This window comes from Scardinius erythrophthalmus, assembly GCF_964197995.2.
Source record: "Scardinius erythrophthalmus genome assembly, chromosome: 22".
In the NCBI taxonomy this organism is placed as follows: domain Eukaryota; kingdom Metazoa; phylum Chordata; class Actinopteri; order Cypriniformes; family Leuciscidae; genus Scardinius; species Scardinius erythrophthalmus.
This window is the reverse complement of record NC_138242.1, coordinates 16,733,856-16,746,895: the sequence shown is the minus strand read 5'-3', so window position 1 is coordinate 16,746,895 and position 13,040 is coordinate 16,733,856. Positions and strand designations below refer to the sequence as shown.

Genomic DNA, 13,040 nt, shown 5'->3' with positions numbered 1-13,040 from the left:
GGCAGACTACAGTAGAGCTTTCGGCAGAGAAAAGGGTGTCTGCTTCCAAAGTGATACCAATGATGAAGATGCTTAATCACGCTGTAACGAGCAAGCTAGAAGGCCTCAATTCTAATCTAACAAAGTAGCTGGGTGACAGCCTTGTACGGAGGGTCAGGGAACATGCAGTAAATTTGGAATCAATAAGTGTGATGACCATGCCCACGTTATTGGATCCCAGATTAAAAAAGCTGGGATTCTTAAGTCAAGGGAAACTGCAAGAAGCGGTATCAAGATTAAAGTCTGAAGTTGCTTCTGTAATCAGAAGTTCTGGTCTCCAATCTGCTTCCACCGACACACCCCCAGCTCAGCTGCCAGCCTCTTCAGAAGCAGGTCAATCTTCAAACAACAGTAAGTAGTATATGTCTTTGTTGTGTGAATGTTCACATTAGTGTTTAGTACTGTTGAACCATTGTTAATGGATTTTTTTTTCTTTGTTCCTTTATTTTTAGGTGACCTTTGGCATCTATTGGATAGCACGGTTCATCACAGCAGAAGGAGCTCAAGTGCAACAGCAGATCCTACTGTAGAAGTGGACCGCTATTTAACAGAAGTGAATCTCACAAGATCTGAGGATCCACTACTATATTGGGCTCAACACAAGCTGATGTATCCTCATTTATATCACCTGGCACTGGTGTTTTTATGTTCCCCTGCATCCTCTGTTCCATGTGAAAGGATCTTTTCCAAGGCTGGAGAGGTTTTGTCCAAGAAGAAGAATCGTCTAAACCCCAACACACTTGAAAAGATTCTGTTCCTCAATAAAAATCATTTGTAATTCTTCCTTCACCCACCTCAAACTGCAGTGTTGCAGTTTGCTCCTCTATATCCCCAGTCCCATAAGCACAACACTGCAATAAAAGTAGAAACAGTTCAACGCACAAAACCCCCCAGAAACAATTATTCATCTTTCCCACCCCACACTTTTCTGTTGTAGTTTGCTTTATTACACTCCCTCCACCATAAGCACTGCACTCAACACAATCTCACTTTTGTTGTTCATACTGTCACTATCCAAACAATTTATGAATAATTAATGAACTGTGTGTGACAGTTGTCTCTGCACAAGTAAATTCAGACAGAGAAAAATACATATTTTATTTTATACTCAGGCAAAAATGTCTGCTCAGGTCTTTTTATTATTGCAAATGAAAGGTTACAGACATTAACAGTGAGAAGAAAATAAATAAATACATAAAACGGGACGGGGGGGCACTGGTTCAGAATGAATTAATTTGTCTGCTATTTCTTTGCACGGTCGCTAGATGTCACTAGTGAGCAATGTTGAATGAAGCTTCGAGTAATGAACCTTTAGCTGAAGCAATGGCCTGCGAGGTCACTGGCTGCGTTCGAAACCGCATACTTCCCTACTATTTAGTATGGGAAAAAGAGTAGGCGAGCGAAAAAGTATGTACGAATCCAAAAGAGTAGGCGAGAATTACCTGGGTGACGTACTAATTATCGCGAGATTCGGACTTAAGTGCGTTCGAATATGCCTACTTTCCTACTATATAGTAGGCGAAAACAGTACGTGAAGGAAGCAGTACGTTCGAAACATCAGTATTCATAAAAGAGTAGGCGAGAAGTTCCCGGATGGCTTACTGCTTTCAGCCAGATTTTTGAGTGCTCGACCGATGGATACTCTTCTATCCCAGGAGGCCACGCGAGAGGATACGTCACAAAAAAAAAGAAGAAGGATAGGTCATACTCGAACGTGACGGAAAGGATGACGGACGAGACTCAAATGTGAGTATTACAAATCAAATGATCGCATGTGTTGAACTACTGTACAGTAAACTGTTGAATTGTTTAAGGTGTAAAGACGCTGTATAGGCTATTTGTGATTTTGCTGTAAATCACATTTTATTATGTATAGCTAACAGAGAAGCTCCAGTAAGGACACATACGTCTCCAAAGTGGATTTGTATACATTTTAAACCGTATACATCTTAAATACAATTACTAAATGTCTATTTAATATCTGGCAAGAAACTCTTCTATAAGAATTGCAGATTACTATATGAAATAGGCATCTGAGTGATGTATGTGTGCTATTATGTAGAACAAATCTATAAAGTAACTAAACATAAGTTATCTATTTTATTTGTCCATTAGTTGATAAATTGAGGAACATTTATATTGGATAAAAACTAAAAGTTAAAACAACCTCAACATGTAAATGTAGTGTTGAGCTCATAAATCACAGAGGTAACGTGAGTCTGGTCTGGATGTTAGAGTGGCTCATGAAGCTGAATGCTGCCATCAAAGACTTTGTGACATTACAGAAATGGATAACAACAACTATTTAAATATTAAGTTGTAGTTTATTTTAATTATTGTAATTTCAAACAGAGCTATTACAGCACTTTTCTGATTCTTGAGTTCTGTGCATTTGCTGCACAGCTTTTGTGGTGGAGCAGGACCTGCAAAGAAAGATGATGGCGGCATTTGTGGAAAAAAGCATTTTTGTCTTCTAAATAATACTGAAATCAAATGACATTGTGCTGTTAAAATTACTGCTTTTGTGTTATGTTTGTGCATTTTGTAGGATCTGAAATGTCAGCAGACTGGTGTGAGCACTGAGGACGAAGAGCACAGAGCTGAATCCTGGAGATGGTGCCATGGATGAGACCCTCCATCACTCCACCTGCCCTTATGAGAACCTCCACCTGCCCTCATGAGACCCACCATCACTCCACCTGCCTTTATTGCCTCAGATTGTGAAGCACAACACATCACGCAACAACCTCAGGCACAAGGGAACGGCTCACCTCTGGCGGTCAGCTGATTCATCAGAATAAATCTGCAGAATGGGCACCGCTGTGTTGAGATGGCAGAAGGATGTGGGGTTCAGTGCCTGTAGCCTACATACATGATTGTAATAAAGCTTTGTTTCATGTGTTGACTTGTATATGCATTTGTTTATTGTGTGATGGTGACTTTGATTCATTCTTTTACTAATTTATTAATATTTCTCATTGTTGTCAGTAAATAAAATACAATTAATTAATGCTTTATTTATTGTTTGAAGGAAAATGTAGATGTTCTCACTATATACACATCTAGAGTGTATTCATGCATAGCTATGTCATATGATATACATTACATTTTGTTTGTTTTATTGAATTATATAATTTACAGTAAAAAGTAATATAATTAATTGATCAGCATTTATCGTTGTTATTATTGTATGTTTTGGGCTGGGAGCAATGCAATTCATTCTGGGGTAATATTAATTTTTAATAATGATACTTATATTTTTCGAGTATAAAATCAACAGTTTTCTCCAAAGGTGAATCTCCCTTTGTGCAGACATTACAAACGCTGAGGAAAACCGTTCTAGGTAGGGCTGTCGAGTAAATGTGAGGTAAATGTATGTATGTATATGTATGTATGTATTTATACATATATATATATATATATATATCATGGGTTTGCAAACATATTATGAGATTTTATACACAGGAAAAAACCTATAAGGTTGAATATCAATATATATTTTCTTAAATAATCATATAATACATTTTAAAAAAATGCATTTTCTGTTATTTATAGGCCTGAGGGATGAAACGATAGTTAAATTTAACAAGAAAAAGAGGAAAACAAAGCAGTAAGCCACTTTTGCTTATGGATGAAAATGTTTGGATATAAAATAAAGAAATTAACAACATATTCAAGAGATGACAATTTTGGGATTTCGTAATAAAAATAAATATCGTTAAGGATAAAACGGTGGGTCACATTAGTAGGGTTAAATATAAGAACTTAAATCAACCCTAAATGTACTCACAAAATAAATGGGCAGCAGTTTCTTCAAAAAGACCACAAAATGAGAAAGTTTAATCAATATCATGATATTTACAGATAGATGAATTAAACGTGTCGTTCAAATCTTTTAAGTTGTTGCGCGTGTGATAACGCGTCGTAGGTCACATGATATCGTCAACATGGCAGATGTCCGGTTCTCATTCATACTCAACGAGATCTGGCTATAAAGTACCTACTCTTTTAGCGCTCGTTAAGTAAGTACTCATTGAAATTAAGTACCTACTCATTGAGTATGCGGTTTCGAACGCAGCCTCAGTGTTTCAGGAAGCCTCATTTTGCCATCAGTAGAGGGAGGATACGGAACCCCATCATGCTGGATCTCTTAGGTGACGGAGTCCTTCTGTCACGAATCACACACAAAAGAGAGAGATCCAAGTGCAGTTAATTTATTGGGGTAATCCGTACTCACAATCAGTTCAGGCAAATGGTCAAAATCCAATAAGTCAATCCAAGAATATGAACAAGAACAAGAACAAGAACAAGAACAAGAACAAGAACAGGCAGCAAACAGGAACAGAAGTGTGAGGACATTAAACAAGGTCTCCGTGACAAACACTGAAACTGACAGGGTATATATACACACACAAGTGCTAAACAAGGTGACGAGAAACAGTCAGCTGAACACAATGAACACTCAGTGACAGATAGGATCATGGGAAATGTAGTAACAGAGTGTAGGACACCGTGCGGGAAGAGGACCTCTAGTGGACACCCAGGGAACACAAACCAGACACAGTGACAGTACTATCATACACTTAAGTGCAATGCTGCCTCCATATAACTTTCTGCATTCATATCATAACCAAATCATAAATGTCACCTGTACTGTTTATTTTGCTTGACACTAACGTTAGTATTTAGCAGTGTTTCATACCACACTACAACCCACTTTAAATCACATCAACAGACTAAAATGTAACTTAGGCTACACAACTTCTTAGATATTTTATTTAATATTTGCTTTCTTAGCTTTAAAGTATTTATTTGTTTTCTTTCATTTTGGTGCATAAAACTCTTCTGACAGGCTGGCAGACACAACCAAACACACCAATCGACCGACTACCCCTAGGCTAGCGTACAATTCTTTTTATACAACAGTCTGTAGTAAAAAAACAACAACAACAAACAGATTATGCATGTTGTTACTCACTCCCATCCATTTTTGGAGGAATTCCTCCGACCAGTGAAGAGAACCTCGTTGGCCGCTCGCCATGTAATTAATGCTGCGGTTTCCTCAGATGTCCCTTGGTTTCAATTAAAATGATATCACATATTCAGAATGCAATTAGCCTACATAATAACAGCGGTACGAAAAGTAAAACTTTCTTACAGTTGTGGGTCTGGCTTTCCTCTGCCATTATTGCTCCGCTGGTGTCTGCTGCAATGGTCTCTTGGCTGTAGGGTAAAACGAGTCTGTGAGCAGACTGGCCGGTTTGCTCGCTAGCTAACTTAAGCTAACTTAACACCCTCAGGCGCTTATAGAGATTCTCACTTCCGAAAACGTTTGAGCACATTTTCGAATCGCCAACAATTTTCGTAAAAATGCCAATATTTGAAATCTACACAGTTGATTTCTTGCATCAAATGTTCTCAGAAGTGAATTTAGTGATGAAATAGCGTACGAAATTGTAGAAAAACAACTTACTGTATTGACTTGGCGATCTCCTTCCTCGAATGCCGAAATGAATGCTGGGATATTTCTGCCGTTAAGTTCAAACAAGTTACCAACCGCTGCATCCTCGGTAAAATGGGCGTGTCAAGAACACTTCCGGGATTTTTAACCGTTCTTGCCAAAATGCGAACTTGTGTATTGGGACAGTACTTGGGCAACGACTGATGACGTTTCACAAGTCCACAAGAACACAAGTACAGACAAGAACGCATATTGAGAAACGGCCAATGTCTTGTTACATTCTACATGTTGTCATTTCTTCTTCTTGAGTCTCTCCATCAATGTCCGAACAGTTTCTGGCATTTTAGTGCTTGTCTGCATGAGGTAATCGGAGCTGCTAACACTCACAAGCTCTTGAAGCTCTGCCCTCTGTGCCCGGAGTGACAGCTCATTTGCATTTAAAGGGACACACAAAACGACATGTTTTTGCTCACCCTCATAAAGGAACAATTTTAACATGCTGTAAAAAGTAATCTGTGAGGTATTTTGAGCTAAATATTATTATTTATTATTATTATTAGTATTTTGGGTCCGAGATCACAGATTCTACCTGACTTAAAAAGCTTCGGCATCCATCTAAAAATCTCTATGAATGGGAACATATAAAAACATGGATAAATTAATTTATCAACTTACAAGTGTGCAAGTCTCCTTGTCTTCCATTGTCAATTGTTCTCGCTCCTGTTGTGTGTCCTCAATCAATCAACCCGCGTTGAGTCTGAGGAGGAGGGGGCGGGGAAACAACTCTTTCCATTTTTTTTTATTTGGACTGCAGTACCTATTTCAACCACTAGCTGTCAATATTACATACTGCACCTTTAAGGGATAATGATTTGGAAGCAAAACCCCACCCCGACGTGAAGTGCATTAAAATCATGTAATGCATACCTAGCCGTGGATTATTCCTCTTATACCATGGTTACTTGCCAACACTTTCGAAATTTGACCAAAAACATTGAAATTACGATTACAGACTTATTAGATCTAGCATTCTGCCTGTTTTAAATCAGGCACTAAAGTAGTAAGAAAGTAGTAAGATGACATTTATTTTAATTAGGGATGGCCCGATACCGATACTGGCATCGGGGATCGGGCCGATACTGTCCTCATATACTCGTACTCGTACTCATAAAAATTCGCCGATACCACGCACCGATACCACGTACATTTTGCATAACGAAACTGGCCGCCGCGAGTGCTTTGTGGAGGTGAACTGTGAGGCATAGACGCGCGAGCTGGTCGAGCACATCCCTTTAAACAGACATCAGTGGAAAGTTTGTTCAGTCGGATGTCAATGGCAAAGAAAATAAAACGAGGCATCAGGCAGCTTATTATTAACGTTAACTGACGAGAGAGAGAGAGAGAGAGAGAGAGAGAGAGAGAGAGAGAGAGAGAGAGAGAGAGAGAGAGAGAGAGAGAGCGCACTTCTGTTGGATGCTCTTGATTGCTGATTGTTCACTCACTCAGCACATGTTATTTGGATGAAAACTAAATGTAAGTAAAGTAAAACATGAACTGTTACCTGATTTAAGTATACCGAGTGGTTCCCTACATTATTACAGGACGTGTGCAGGTCAAGTTTCATGAACGCAAACATCCAAAGCAGCGTCTCAGCGCGCGAATACTGAATTAAATAGACTTTCACATATTGCGCTTTTACGGACGACGTGACAACAGCGGGAAATGTAAAAATGACTTCCTCCGAGCAGCCGGCGAAAAAGAAAAGAGCACAAAAATATAGAATTGAATGGGAAAATGACTACCCGTGGCTGGAATGCGTGAGGGACAATGAATACACGGCCGAGCGATGTCACGGTTCCTTGTCCGTCAGACGTCTCCAGCTGATATGGTAGGCTATGTAATTTTAAAACTCAAATTAGTTCATAAGAAAGTGATTATATTAAAAGAGATAGTACAGGTTTAGTCTAACATTGTAAAGAAATAAAAAAAGTACACATGGAAAAAATAGCTGCACAATGTGCTTAGTCTGGAGGTTTATTTATTTCTGTGAGATTTTCCATGTGCATACATAGCCTACAGGTGTTGTATTGCTTGAATGCAGAATTTGAGTGCAATATTTTAGATTTTCTTTATTAGCTTTTTTATTTATGTTTTTATATTATTGTTTTGCACTGGAAAGAAAGTTAACTATAATGGAAATATAATTATATAAATATATTTGCACTACACCTCCTTAAAATGTTGTCTAATTAAATAAAAAATATATTTTTTGCACTGGAAAGAACATTCTAGAAGTCTAATTCTATTGAATAAGTTTGCACAAGGCTACAGAAGTTTTGAATGTTAGATGTTGTATTTGTTTAAGTTAAAAATAAAATGTATTATAAACTAAACAAATCCATGGTTCATTGTTGGCAAAATGATCATGATAGGCTTTATATTTCACATCTAACTTATGTGGTTCAGTCTTGTATATTGATTAGGCCTACTTTGCTATTCTATAGGCCTATAAGTTGTATTATAATATGCTACAATGTATTAAATATATTTATCTAAATATATCAATTAGTTTCCACAATATTCACTAGAAGTCATCATTTCAGGAGTTATTTTTTTAAAAATTATTCCTTGGGGGGCGTGTCCGGGGGCGTGTCACGGGGGCGTGTCCCCCCGTTCCTTATTTTCATTTCAGAGAGTTGGCAACCCTATGCTCGGTCAGACAGAGTTACGGCACGCACAGAGATGAAAAGGGTATGTATGGATGGACTTATCTAATTCTGGGGGATACAGTGAATAAGCTAAAGTCCCAAAAAGTCGACGTGTTCCTTTAAATGCCTGAAATAAGGTCTGTGGTGAAGCTCAAAGCACAGGCTGAAAATATTTTCACGCTTTCTTCTACAATATAAAATACATCAGAAATACCCTATTGTGATTTTTTTTAAAAAGCTATTTACTTGCCTTGTAAAAGGTGGTTACTAATAATTTGCTCAATGTGACTACAGAGGTTGTCTGGGACATTAAACATCATCAGCTGTACAAGTAAACTCTTCTACTCACTAGTCTGCTTTTACAGCCTTGTTGTGTTTATTATGACGCTCTTGACTTTTGTAGAGAGAGCAAACAAAATCAGCCACAAATGCAGAAAAAATGTACTGTACACATTGAAGAGGTGGGATTTAACACACACACACACACACACACACACACACACACACACACACACACACACACACACACACACACTCACACACTCACACACACACACAAACATCCACGCACACAAATACTTTTGCACTCACTCACACACACACACGCACACACACACACACACACACACACACACACACACACACACACACACACACAACTCTGATTTTTTACATTTGGTTTATAGAAATAAATCATTTGTAAATACAATCTAACTTATTTTTTAGACGCACTTTAGTTATATATTTGCAAATATATGTGGCATTATAGCAAAAACAGACCCTTCAAAACTATTCAAACAGCTACAACAAAAAATCCAACCTTTCACAAAAATACTGATTTTAATGTATTTTATAATGTTTAAATATATATATTCACAAAATATATCAGCAAAGTTGTAATAAGAGCAGTTGACCAGAAAAATTTATGTTGAGTAATGTTGTGTCAAAAAAGTAGTGTTTTAAGCAAAGAACCTCAGCTGAGAAAAAAGCTGGCCGTGAAGCCATTACAATAAATAAATTATCTTTTATTGTAGAATTACTGTAGAATGTAGGCTATAGCATGAAAGAAGTTTAATATTTTTTTTACAGATAACTTATAATTTGATAAAATAGAGAAATAAATTCTTACCATATAACAGTGTAGTCATTCACAAAAGCAAAAGATACTTTCCATTACAACACATTTTAAACATGGATTTCATAAACATGATATGAAGTAACACTGACTACACCTCAAGTGGCTCTAAAAAATGATCTAAAGCATCCCTTTTCTTTCCCCATAGTTTATCAGATGAGACTTTAATGCAGTATTCAGCATGCTATTCCATAACTTTAATGTTAACTAAATATGTTTTTTTTTTTTTTTTTTTTTTACTGTTCAATAAAACTATCCTTTAAACACAAACTTTAATATGCAGTCAACATCGAATGAAACATTATATGGACCTTGACTTTGACTTGAGTTTTTATCCAATCAAATTTGGCAGAAATCTGATAATTCAGTGAATGGATGAACAATGTGTTTATGTGACCCATGCCTGCTTAAATCAGTAATTTAGACGAATTTTAACCCGCTTTGTATTGTTACAATGTTGGTAAATGAACAATGTTTTCTCATTGATCTCTGTGTTACCTGGCCCATGAAATTCACGTTTATTTGTCAGTTTATTGAACGCTCCAGGGCTTTCGTGAAAACTACAGATTGCATTTCTGAATTTTTGTATCTCTGCCCCTCTGTTGGAGTTGGATCAACAGTGGTTATTACCAGAACAGTTATTGTAAAGGTAGGTTTATCCGTGAAAATTGTATTGCACTTTGTCAACTCTTTAAACAGCATTATGGTAAAAATGGAACACTATGGCAACAGCTTTCTTATGCAACAACAATATTTTGCTTCAGGCGGAACTGACAGAATGGCAGTTTCTTTCCCCCTATTTGGTATAAAAGACTGTGTTCGTAGTCATCCCGTTTGAAATGTTGACTACAAACACAGAGGTTTTCAGATTTTCCATCTTGGCATTCTCTCCGTATTTACTTTGTAGCCTTTAGCCGTTGCTCACAATGCGCTGGATCCTTCACTGGAAAATTCACTTCTGCTAAACTTTTAATCTTTGAACTATTTCACCTGCAACAATACAAGTCAACACCATTATGACTTAGCAGACTGGTGGGGGTGGTTTTTGACGGCAACATTCCCAGTGCATTATTTAAATGTACATTTAATCATTTAGCAGACGCTTTTATCCAAAGCGACTTACAAATGAGGAGAGCAATAGAAGCAGTTAAACTAACAATAGGACAAAAATATGTGTTATGCTCCTTCCCAGTTTAGTATAACACTATACAGATACAGAATAGAAAAAGAAAGTGTTAGTATTAAAGTACAGTACGGTGACCGGGAGGGGACATGTTCGGTTCACTTATTTTTGTCGTGGCCACGACATATAAACTCGTGGGAACGTGATATTAAGTCGTGGGAACATCATAATATCTCGTGGGAACATGTCCCCTCCCGGTCACCGTAGTACAGTTTTGTTCATCATGCAGGAAAAGAGTTGAGATGTGGATCAACATGCAGCAGTTTTAATAAAAACCGATAATGAACAGAAAAATTCAGGAATATAACTGCAAAAGACAATGATAAACTAAACAAAACTCAGGTTACATAAAGCAACATAAACAGTAACCAAGGAAACAAATGAGAATAAAGGGCCTGTCCAAATACCCACTTCTTGCGGTCTTGACCACTTGAGAGCATGTGAACGTGACAGGAAGTGTGCAAGACTGTCTCTCTCAGGTCTGTACAGTCGCAAGACTGTCTCTCTCAGGTCTGAAAAATGCCAAAGCGCAGTTTACACTTAATGCACACTAAATTCACACTATTTCTCATATCGCTTCGGATCGGTCTTTGAGGCTAAGCGTATCCTGTCATTCATCACATTCAGGATCTTGCGTGCTCGGATTTCATTTCACCGATCATGTCTAGGAAAACGTTATAGTTTAAATTAAATTAGTTAGATCAGATGTTACATATAATTTGTCTGTAAAGCATAAAGTGTTGCACATTTTATTGATGCAGAGACTGCAGAGATTAGATGTCATTTGTAAAACGTCTGAAAATGAAGCACCACAATCATGATGCAGTGATTAAGTGTGTCCCATAGAGTAAACAAAAATCTTAAAACATTTGCAGGCTTCATGCCCACTTGAACACTTTGGCCAAACTATGGAAATAAGTCATATAAGTAAACAAATGGTCAACTGCAAAAACTGTAAGGGTGTTTTAGGACTGGTCCATATTTAGGAGCCATGACAACCATGTAAACAGGAACTAAACACAGGAATGAAAATCTAAATAAGAGTCTTTGAGCAGAAATAAACAAAACTAGAAGTGAATAAAATACTAAAAAGTAAAAAGTAAAATACTTCATCAAAATACTAATCAAAAAATGTACTTCTCTGATGGTCTGATCTCTCAATTTTACTCAATATTTGTGTGAAATGGATTTTTATGCTTGTGTTGTTAGTTATGCAACACAATAACAGCAAACTGTATTGAAAAACAAACTGTTTATCTGTTTATCTTTAACCTTCCTAAATTCCATTTCAACTTCTGAAAGTTATTTTTTTATCTGTATCTCTGCCATTTGTTTATACTATTAAAATGTTGATCATGTAATTTAGATGATCTACACAAACATTGATGTTGTAAATGATCGTCCGTCTTCCTTCATGGTAAATTTGCTGCAACAAAGAGCCTTGAGTGAATCATTGCTTTATTATGTTGCAAGAAATGTTCCCGACCCTGCTTGTGGCATAAGGTGGCACTTTAAAAACATATGGTTAGACTGGGAATGAATGACCACTGAATTCATGAAGACATGAATTAAGAATAAAATGGGAAGAGACAGAAAAGACACAAAACCATAATGTTCCAACTTTCTGAAGGAGTAATCTAAACATATGACTGAACATATGACAGATTACTCAAGTAATCTGGTAACACTTACAATAAGGTTCCTTTTGGTAACATCAGTTAACTGCATTAGTTAATGTGAACTAACATGATAATAATTCTAAATTAATCTTAATGTTCGTTTCAACTTTTAATAATACAATATTAAAATCAAATGTTGTATCTGTTAATATTATTTAATTGACCTGAACTATAAGATGATCTAACAACAACGAAGATTAATAAACAATGAAGATAAATAAATACTGTAACAAATAGCCTATCTTGATCATTGTTAATTAAGTAATGTGCAAATAGGCTTTATGCCCAGCTCCACTACTTCCTGAACTTCAGCCAGCTCCTTTGTTTCCTGTCTGCAATTATTGGACAAACTGATTAATCCAGGTGTGCCTGACCTCAGTAACAATACTCAGGCACACCTGGATTAATCAGTTTGTCCAATAATGGCAGACAGGAAACAAAGGAGCTGGCTGAAGTTCAGGAAGTAGTGGAGCTGGGCATAAAGCCTATTGGACCTTATTGTATAGTGTTATATTTTTCCTAACCAGAGACAAAAGACAAAGTTGTTATTTTGTTGACAACACATTTGTATATTATCCAAGCAGACTACATTTTCTGTTAAATCATATGTTTATGATTTTGAGAAGACCTACTCAAAAAAAAAAAAAAAAAAAAAAGATATGTTGGCTTTAATTAACTTTTTTATGTTAACAGGTTCCACATAACTGGGTTACGTTAAACAAACATAATTTGTTCATGTAACTTCAGCATCATGGAATGAAGTCATTTTAAACAATCCATTTAAGTAGTCTCAAAGTGAACTTTTAAAGGCTCCCTCCCTGACATGATTCAGGTA

The 13,040-nt window shown here is 36.8% G+C and overlaps 1 long non-coding RNA gene across 1 annotated transcript; it reads left to right on the top strand.

The window, feature by feature from the left end:
• The first annotated feature begins 1,502 nt into the window (after positions 1-1,502).
• LOC308682689 lies at positions 1,503-2,941 on the top strand. Its single transcript, XR_014029181.1, has 2 exons — positions 1,503-1,785; positions 2,588-2,941. It is a non-coding gene; the product is annotated as an uncharacterized lncRNA (long non-coding RNA).
• The last annotated feature ends 10,099 nt before the right edge of the window (positions 2,942-13,040 follow it).